General features: G+C 35.0%; 1 long non-coding RNA gene across 1 annotated transcript in view; it reads left to right on the top strand.

The window, feature by feature from the left end:
* The window catches only part of LOC118160844, a 20,586-nt gene that overhangs the window by 3,242 nt on the left and 6,666 nt on the right, over positions 1 to 10,678 (top strand). Inside the window, exon 2 of the long non-coding RNA XR_004747705.1 lies at positions 8,515 to 8,520. This is a non-coding gene — a long non-coding RNA (uncharacterized LOC118160844). The remainder of the gene's footprint in view (positions 1 to 8,514; positions 8,521 to 10,678) is intronic.

The raw sequence follows: 10,678 nt of genomic DNA, 5'->3' as shown, positions 1-10,678 counted from the left end.
CCCCCCCCCCCCCCCCCCCCCCCCCCCCCGCCCCAAGTGAGGCCTCACAAGGGCAGAGTGGGACTGTCACTTCTCTTGACCTGATGGCCACGCTCCTCTGTTGATGCAGCTCAGGATGCAGTTGGCCTTCTTGGCTTCAAGTGCACACTAATGGCTCATGTCAAGCCTATTGTCCACCAGAACCTCAAAGACCTTCTCCACAGGGCTGCCCTCAATGATTTCTTCTTGCTCATGTCTGGAATTATCCTGACCCAGGTCTAGCACCTTGCACTTTTATTTGTTGAACCTCATTAGGTTCACGTGGGCCCACTTCTCAGGCTTGTCCAGGTTGTTTCAGCCAAAGAAAGTAAGAAAATTGCCTTAATTTTATGCAGAAACAATGTATAATTCCCTTTGTTAACATTTGCATAATTTTTGAAGAAAGCAAGGTTAAGAAATATAGAAATAGTTAGCAGGTTTGATTTAAGTCAAAAACCAGGGGTCACCATAGCCACCTAGGAGAGAGGTAAACTGGTCACTTGCAGCTTGCACCATCAGAAAACTGATGCTTAAGTGCAGATGCTAGCAACACACAGCTGAATAAAGAGGCATGTTGCAGTGGGAAGGGCAGGAGACAGACAGGACCTTATAAGGTTAATTCTGTCCATAACTGTAGAGACAGTTATGGCATGGAAAATAATATTTGTTTGGAGAAAATGGAGAAGCTTACTTGTCTGCTTCACAAGGGTAAAGGTTAGTAAGGAATATTTCTTTAGGACCTACAAAGATTTAGTAATACGGTAAAGGGAACTTCCATGTGCTTTCCATCACTTTAATAATTCACGTTTTGATTGAGTCAGTAATGTCTCTCACAAGTGATAGGATAAGGATTTTGAGCTTGATTTTATGACTATTTAGCCATATGTATGCATGTTTAAAATGCAGATGTGATTACATGCCAAATTTGTACATGCAGGCAATTAACTTAATGGATATACAGACAGGATAATTATGTCTGCAAATGTGCATAATTCACTGTGTCTGTGTATACAGTTATCTGATTTGTTCATGCAACTGCAGTGATTGTGCATGCATATACTTCTATATTTAAATTATCCACAAAAATTACTTGATTTTTTTTTTTTGTGGCTTCCTTTATTTTTATTGTTTAATTAAAACAAGCATTGTGTAAAACAACGAATACTTGATAAATATATATTATGTTGTTAAATATTAATCTTTTCCATATGACTATATTTTCCATATTCCAAACTTAGTAGTTGAGACCATTGTTAAAATGTTACGTATAAACGATGGCATAGCCTTTTCTTGTTCTGTAAACTGGACATCAATCTATTGTCCTGGGCAGATATAGTCTAAGGCACACCCATCTAATATTTAGGCCCTTAACATAAGCTATTAAAAAAATCAGATTTTTCTGAAGCTTGTTTCCCCACCAGAGAAACTGGAATTACAGTTTTGCCTGTCTTTCCTATTGATTTTGATTTCAGCTGAAATTAAATATGAAGAATAAAGCATAAAAGATTTCCAATGAATTTGTGGTAGTAAGACAAATTAAGTGGAAATTCTTTGTAGTCGACTATTTTTTTTTTCTTCCTTCTGCATGTATCCTAAGATATGTTTGTAAATAAGAATCTGGTAAGATCTTTATTCTGTTAGACAAGAAATTTGGGATCATATCTACAATGCTCAATTTTGCTTTGCAAGTCTTCAGTCTCCAAGTGCTTTCTTAATGTCTTTTACTGAAGCTAATTATTTATTCTGAGGTGTTTTTTTATATTCATTTTATTTTTATTCTTTAGATAAATCTAGGGTACATCTTAAATCTAGAAAACTGTTTTTATGTGTGTTTTAAATTTTAAAAAATTTAGATATTACACTAAATGTCTAATCCATTCTGCTAAAGCCAAGTTGTAGGTTGCTTAGTCATTTCCAGGCGGTTATCACAGAATCACAGAATTCTAGGAGTTGGAAGGGACCTTGAGAGATCACCAGGGCCAACCCCCCTGCCATAGCAGGTTCCTTAGAGCAGGCAGTTATATATGTATGTATTATTCATTAATAATTTATTTCTTCTTAATCTCAATATTGAGCATGAGATAGTGTGCATACTGATACACATGTTTTAAATGCTAAACATAACCAAACTATGTCCTAGTTTTGTTATTATTGATATAACACACTGGAAACAAATAGAAATAACTTTCTAGAAAACAGCTTTTTAATGAAGTCTCAGAACATCTTTAATATTAAAAAGCTTAAAATGCACAGAAAAAAAATATAAAAAATAAAGGCAACAGAACATCATTTGATTTTGTTTGGTATATTAACATGTAGTTGGGAGAAAATAATAACTCTTTTCAGAGTCTAATTTCATCTATCATGAGGAAGATGAAAATCTACTAGCAGGCAGAAACAGATGAAAATATGTTTGTGGGTTGTGTCTTCGCATGTTTGTTGGTAAATTTTTTTCTGTTCGTCCATTCCAGTGAATGCTGGAAGGGCAGCAGAAAAATTCCTTGCATTCCATATCCTGGATGAGGTCCATACGGTATTTAAGTCATATTAAAACAGCTATTGTTAAACCTTTCCTATATTGTCCTATCTAAAACCACAAATTAAACCAGTAAGGAAGTTATTCAAAACATTTCTCAGATTATTAGCATTCCATTGTTGCATAAAACTTTTCTCCCAGAAAAAGAAATGTGAATTTTATTAGCACATCAATTACTCATTTGAACTTCTCAGTAGATTAATGTTAGAAGAAAAATTAAACAGAAACTTAAAATTGTTTTTGCTCACATAGTTTAAAAGCTAGAAATTCTTTGGGTATATTTTTTCTAACTGCTGGTAGAAGATTCAGTAAAGTTTTCTTCAATATCCAGATTTATTCACATGTTTTAATCTGGTTGCCATTCTTCTCACATCCTCATTTTATTCCCTTTAAGTTTTACGCTCTTTTGGCAAATATAAGCTTGTGCATAAAACGTTGACTAATTTCCTGTGTAAAGGTGCAAATTTGAAAGAACAAACTCAATGTCTACAACCACAACTATAATGTACTTTATGTAATCAGATCTAATTTGTAGTAGTGTTACCTCAGATTAGTTTGAAATAACTCTAAAGAGGGCACTAGTTCAGCATTTACATGCAATTGGGAATCTGAAGGGATATGGATAGGTAATTTTTCACAACCACAGAAATAAAGTGGGCCTGCAAGACAAACTAGTTCATGAATTACCATTATCTGTGTAACATCTACAAAAGAAAAAGTAAATAAATAAATAAATAAAACATGAAGTAACATTATAAAGAGCTAAATCCATATAAACACATCTCTCCATGTATATCCACAAACTTTTACTTTGCAAATAACTTTTCATGTTTTTGTCTTTGGCACTAACCACTCAGAATTCAACTATTTCAGTTAATATGCAATCTGTTGTTCTGTTTTCAAATATTTTGAATATTCCAAACATCTGTAAAAATGACTGAAGCTACAAGATAAGAAATTGGCGGCAAATTTCCCCAAACCAAATGAAAAAAAAAAAAAAAAAAAAACAGAAGAAAAGAAATACACTTCTCACTTCTTTCTGATCTGCCTGAATATCAAGCCTTGATGCCTCTCTGAAAGATAAATGTTAGGTTGAACAGAAAATGTTGAAAACTGTACAAGAATAAGGAGTTGTAATTCAACTGTGTGATATGCAAGACATCTAATGGAGCCTTTTGGCCCTGAAAATATGAATCCATGAGTATAAATCTCTGAAACATAAAATGAAATGTTCTCTCAGTTCTGTCAAAGCAAAGTATTTTGTCATTTTACACAGTGTCAATGGCAGCATTTTTCTAGAATGTAATTCTCACCACTTTATTTGTGGAAAGAAGTTATCATTTTAGCTGGTTAATGAAGCATTGTGTTTAGAAATGCTTCTTTTCAAGTAAACTGTCAATCTGTTTTGCTTAAAGGGTTATAAAACTTTTTTTTTTATTATTATTATTATTTTTTTCCCCAGGGTGTGAATTCTTGCTTCCAGGTATTTTCATAATCTGTTTTCCTCATCACTATCTAGGAGAAAAAAGAGGGAGGGAAGGGAAGGCCTTGGGGACATTGCAGACACTCTGTGGTATGCTTATTTGAAGTGTGAATGGACCTTGGCATGTCCTGGTCATTCTCATGTAACTCATTTGCCTTTTTGACAGTATGAGACAGGCAAGAATGTTAGAAATCTTTTCTGTTAATGCACGCTACCCAGGAGGCCTAAATTTGTACTGAAACAATGTGGAGACATGTAACTAGATTTTGGAAACAGTTCAGAATTCAGCTCGAACTAAGCTCGAACTAACTAAGCTCGAACTAAGTTCGAACTTCAGCTCGAACTAAGCAATACATTGTCTAGAAACAATCAAGCCAATGTTAAAAATTACAGAGTTTTATTGAAGACACAAGTAGATTGTTTCATCACTGTTAAGAATAATATCAGAGGTCTTCAAAATCAGAGAAAATAATGAAAACTTAAGCCTGAGAATGGGCCAATTGCCCTTCTGTTGGCAGCCAACAACTGCCAACCTCCAGTATAGGAAGCTGCAGACGTTTCTTATAGAGAAATGATTTAAGTTGTGTATCTTGTTAAAAATAACACTGAAAACAATGTTAAGAATAACAATTCTGTTACCACTGGAGAACACATTTTCTTGTGCTTGCATGATGATATGTAAAAGCACCTCCAGGAACTGAAAGCAAGTATTTTTACAGTTTAAAGCAAAAAGGAGACACTAGATCATCTGTTTTACCTTGATATGACAGGTGGAAAGAATCTACCCAGCTGGGCATCCTCTGGGCTAAATTAGGAGTGTTGCTGAACCCTATCTTGTTTTTGAGTTAAACATCATCCAGAGACATCAACAGTTATAGAATGCATCTTTTCCCTCAGTTGTTTCCTTCATTGATTTATTACCACCAATGTTAGAGGAGAGCTGCTATTTTTCCATTTGAATTTGTCTCTTTTCAGTTTTTCTCTACTGGATTAGATTCTCTTCAGTATATTTCTCCACAATGTTTCATATAATGCAATCAAATCACCTTTCAGTCTTCTTTTTGATAAAACAAACAGATGGACTTGTTACAGTCTTCACAGTGAGGTATTTCCTTCCAACTTTAAATATCTTTATGGCTTGTTTTCTGCATGATTTGTCAATGTCATTTTAAAAACCTAGCAATAAGAAAATGTCATGCTATGTTCCAGTCCTAGCCCCAACTGACTATGCAGACTTATAATTATGACTTTTTTTTTTTCTTTTTTTTTTTTTTCTTTTCTTTTTTTCCATGGCAGAAGAATGTTATGCAAACCACTGGGAATGCATGTCAAATTGCTCATCCATCATTGCCCAGCTGAATATCAGCTTTCCAGGCTATAGTTCTTCATTCTGTAAGTATAGTCTGCCTCTTTTTCCTTTGCGTTTGGCTATGTTTAAATGTATTCTGTGAATTTACTGAGCAACAGAGGAATTCTTTGTGTGATTATCTTGGGCCACGAATTACTTATGTTCTTTTGAGAGGCTTGCAAGGTATGTTAAAATCAATATTGTTTTTAATTCGTGATCAGTCTTGGAAGTCCTGAATAACATGAGGAACTGACCATCATTAAATAGGGATCCTATACTGAGATCTGTCCATACATGATTCCTATTGAGTTCAACATGCATCTTGCTGATATCGTATTGAGTGTTTATTATTTACCTTATATTAAGATATTTTTTATTTTTTTTTTGCATTAAATTAGTATTAAACACCTGTTTACTTTTGAGAATGCCCAGTACATTTTTTGATCCTCATCAGTTATAAAGAAACATAGGATGACTGATATTTTCAGTCGTACAGAGGTGATTAGAAATAGAAGTTTGAAAAAGATACACTGAGAAAAAAATAGAATTTATATGAAATGTTTTATTTGCCTTGTAAAAAAAGATACTCAATACATCTCAGTTAATGTTTTTAAATAAGGTTTTTGTTGTTCTTCTTTTGCAAATTATTACCAAGTGTTTTCTGTGGGCAGTGTAAATCCAATTCCCATTGACAACAATGACCAAAAATGTAGTATTGTTGGAGGTACAAAATTGTTAATATAGTCATATATTGGTTTCCTATGAGAAAATACCATGTGCTCCTCTCCTCAAGCTGTAGCTTCATAGTATGTCAGCTTCAGTGACAATAACAGTTTAAAGCATTCCCCACCCTTTCATCCCTTCAGATGTGCAATTGCAAGTATTCATGAGGCTCTCGGATGAAACAGTGAACGAACCCAGGTCAAAAATACAAAAAGGGGAAAATATTAATAAAAAATATAGTTTCAAGCCAGATAAATTTAGTGATCTTGGTAATGGTGCTGCCCCACAAAGACATGGGTCAGCTCATTTTTGCCTGGAGGTGGTGGGAGAGCATGCACAAGAACAGCTGGACCAGGATGCACACTAGGAACTTTGCTCTTCCAGGATTGGGTACTGTGAAACTGGCAATGTTAGAGCAATGCAATTTTTAATGAAAGTCAATTATCAGCCAGCAATGTGCCAATCTGTCAGTCTAACCTTGTTACAAGGGAAGGTTACAGAGCAGATCATCTTGAGTGCCATCACAGAGCACACAGAGGACAATGAAGTGATCAGAAGCAGCCAGCGTAGATTTATGAAAGGCAGATCCTGCCTAACTAACTTTATCTCCTTCTATGACAAGAATGCTTAGTACATGAGGGAGGGCTATGATGTATTTAATTAGGATTTTAGCAAAGTGTTTGACACTTTCTCACAGTATTCTCCTGAAGAAAATGGAGGCTCGTGACTTAGAGTAAGTGTACAGTTTTGGTGGGTGACAAACTGGCTAGATGGCCACGATCAAAACATCATAATGAATGAATCTTCTGGCAGCTGATCAGCAGTGGCATTCTGCAGGGCTCAGTCCTTAGGTCAGTTTTGTCTAATATTTTTATCAACGGTCTGGATGAAGAGATCAAGAGCACCATGAGTAAGTTTGCAGATGATGCCAAGTTGGGTGGGGGTGTTGATCTGCTTGAGGGCAGGAAGGATCTGCAGAGGGATCTGTATGGACTGGACTGATGGGGGCCACATCCAGGCACAAGACATTCGATTCATCACCAGTTAATTGCTGGGTGCTGCATTTTGGTCAATTTTCTAAGAAGATGGTATAGGTTTCAAAATGTAAAACCCTAGAATCATAATTCATGTTAATTAATGTCCAAACTATCTATGCCTATTTCAAAGCATCCACATTTTATAGAATGCATTTTCTAATTAGTCAGGCAGCTCTTTTGAATTCTTTTTCAGACATGAACAAGGTAAAATCTTTGTTTAAAAGATGTTGTACTGATTCCACCTAATCAGATTACCTGCTAATACTCATTTGACAAGCATGTGTTGCAAGATAGTGTTTTTTTTTTTTGTTTGTTTGTTTGTTTTGTTCTCCTGTCATCTAGCCAAAGAGAAACAGAATTCATCTAGTAGATGGCTTAATCTAAGAAAAGAATTTGTAGCCACCAGTTTACAATACTGCAGCTTCCCACTGAATTGGTGTTAGAATTATTATTATTTTTTTATCATTTGCTCTAAACACTGATATGTGAATTAACAGAAATATACATTTTCTGTTATTTTTCCAGGCTTCATTACATAATGCTTCACAATGATATTACCTAGTCTCAGGATGATTTATAATAACTAGTGTTCTGCCTCTCTGTTTTGATTTTTATATTAAAAAAATATTTTTTCCCACACTATGTAAATTCAGATGACTTTCTTTTAATTGTGCTGTAAATATTAAAAGTAAAATTGGAAATTTAGGACAATTTTTAAGCCATGCTTATTACCTTTATTTTTGTAGAAAATAGAACCACTTTGGTGATAACTGACAGAGACATGTGGCATCACACAAACTTTTTGAATGTAATGCATTCTTTGTTCTTTGATTGAGGAAATTTAATGTCCATTTTCTCCCTATGGTTTGCCCACCTCTATTTATTTGTGTGAAACACTATAAATACATTTTCAGCATGTTGCCATAACAATTGTTTTGTTTTTATGCATGCAATAGAAATATGAGGGGATTATAAATCTACCACGTAAGCACTGTTTGAAAGGCAAGTGTCTGAGATGTATGAATAGAAGTATAGATCTGTGCTTCCTACAGTTTCCATGCTGTTTTATTAAACTATTGATCCACTTGTAACAAATTTTAACTACCTTTAAGCTTACTAATAAATTAATTAAAACACAGTACAATGGAAGAAACAGAAAGCAGGCTGAATTTCATAGTGGAACCTAACAATACATAAAATGGTTTAGTTCCATTCCCTACCTCTCTTCAAACCTCTGGCAGAGAGCATGGAATCTGTGGGTTCGAAAGTGCAGTATGTAAATGACTGAATTGTTCTGCAGAATTAGCAAGACGAGATAGTTACTGTTTAAAGGTCTGACTGACATTGTGATGACTTATGTTTGTGACAGCTTGAAGTCACAAGGCCACTTGAAGTCAATGGGGATAGTCACATTGTGTAAAGACAAAATACAAGGTCTTGCTCCATTACAACGTGGTTTAACATGAAGAAAGAACCATATAATCAAATGGAAAACAAAACCACTAAAATATTAGTGTTCTGGAGAGACAATATTTGAAAACAGAAACTGTTCACTTAGTGCAGCTGATGGTTATTTTAATATATATATATATTTTTTTTTTTCCAAGAGAAAAGAATCTCAATCAATTGCCAGTATGGAATTCCTATAAAATGGAATGCAAAACTGTGTGTAAATTTAGCATGTGAAACATGAATTAATTCAGTTTTTCACTTTTGGGTATTTTCAGCTGCATCCTTATAGGAAGATGATTATATTGATACACCTAGATTTCAGCAAGACTTTTGACACTGTTTCCCACAGCATTCTACTGGAGAAACTGGCTGCTCATGGCTTTAATGGGTGTATGCTTCACTAAGTTAAACACTTCAGATACTAAGGTCAATGTAGAATCATAGAATCATTAAGGTTGGACAAGACCTCCAAGATCATCTCGTCCAACATCCCCCTACCACCAATACTACCCACTAAACTATGTCCCTAAGTAGATGTAGTGCTTAGTGACATGGTTATTTTGGATTTGATGTTGCTAAGTTAAAGGTTGGTCTAGATTATTTTAGAGGTCTTTTCTATGATACTATGATAATATTTTAGGGAAGTGAGGCACTGGGGTCATTGGTGCAATTGATCTAAGAAAGGTCTACACTTAACCAGGGCTGTACCAGTCTCTGCACCTGAACTGAAGTTGGCTTGGGAGTCAGTATAGAGACAGTAGTGCAGACAAAACTGTACCAATGCCATTGAACACCCTTGCAAAATTTGAATGCAGACACTACACTTGGACAAGGAGGGTTATAGCAGTGATGCTTAATCCATAGGCAGGCTACTTCATGAAAGTATGAACAAGCATGAACTTTTCTCATTATGGTGGTGGTGTGGGATTGGAGAAGAGTTTTGAAGGTTCTGTGGTTTACACAATGATAATCACTTTCTCAGATTTTAATGTTATAAAAAAAATTTCATAATTTAGTCATGCTTCCTATATGAGACCATAGAGTTTCTAATGCATCTGCCTTCAAGAATAGTAGCTATGGATTATCTACAAAATGCCATTTGGATTTGTAGGCAATCTTGATTTTTAAAATTCTAACAGAGAAAAACACGTCTACTGGTAAATTCTTCATATTAGATATTTGTATCTTATTTCTATTGGTTGCATCTTACATGCAATTGTGTTACCTACTTACTTACTTCCCTTCACTAACTCTTGTTCTGTCCTCTGAACAAAGGCCTTCACTGAGACCTGAGGCTTCTGCTGCACCTCTGGGTCAGGCTGTTACTACTTCTTTCTGTGTCTACACCTTTCTTCCAGTTGGTCTGGAAAATTTTCATTTTTGTGAAACTGCCTTTTTTCAAGGGGTAAGTACCTAACTATGAATCAGGATTTCAGCCTGCTCAAGTTGTGATTGCTTTTGCTTATTCAGGCTGTATGCTTCATTTTTTGAAGCAGCTCCCATTCATCTACCACAATGAGTTTCACATAAAAGTAACAATATTCCTTGTACACTTTTCAGGAATAGTCTAGACAGCAATGTTTCAGGTAGCAAACAAAAGGTATATCTCTGACATTTTTTAATGGTGTATATATATTTATTTTTCCTCTTTACATATGCATAACATATGTACATATATACATATATAAGCATATATGTATATAGTTTACCCATGTAAATTGTTGGAGAAAAGGTAGTACTAGCTTTGAGCCCATTTGCCTGTTTGAACACTGGCCTGTAAATTGTCAGTGACAGTTTCTCATTTTCCTTTCTCCTTTTGCTATCTGATGTTTTCTAAATAGTTAAAACAAATGTTTCTAACTTTTTAATCATGCAAAACTTTGCAGCAGAATTAAGTAGTATTGTCGTGAATTTACATCCATGAGTGTGCAATTCTACTTTCTCTCCTGTTTATTACTTGGCTCAGATATTGGTGGATAGGCAGCTAGAATGTTTATCTACCTACCTACCTACCTACCTACCTACCTACCTACCTCTCTCTCTCTCTCTCTCTCTCTCTCTCTCTCTCTCTCTCTCTCTCT

Source organism: Oxyura jamaicensis, chromosome 1, assembly GCF_011077185.1.
Source record: "Oxyura jamaicensis isolate SHBP4307 breed ruddy duck chromosome 1, BPBGC_Ojam_1.0, whole genome shotgun sequence".
NCBI classification, from domain to species: domain Eukaryota; kingdom Metazoa; phylum Chordata; class Aves; order Anseriformes; family Anatidae; genus Oxyura; species Oxyura jamaicensis.
Note: the sequence above shows the minus strand (reverse complement) of the source record. Positions and strands in the feature narration are given on the sequence as shown.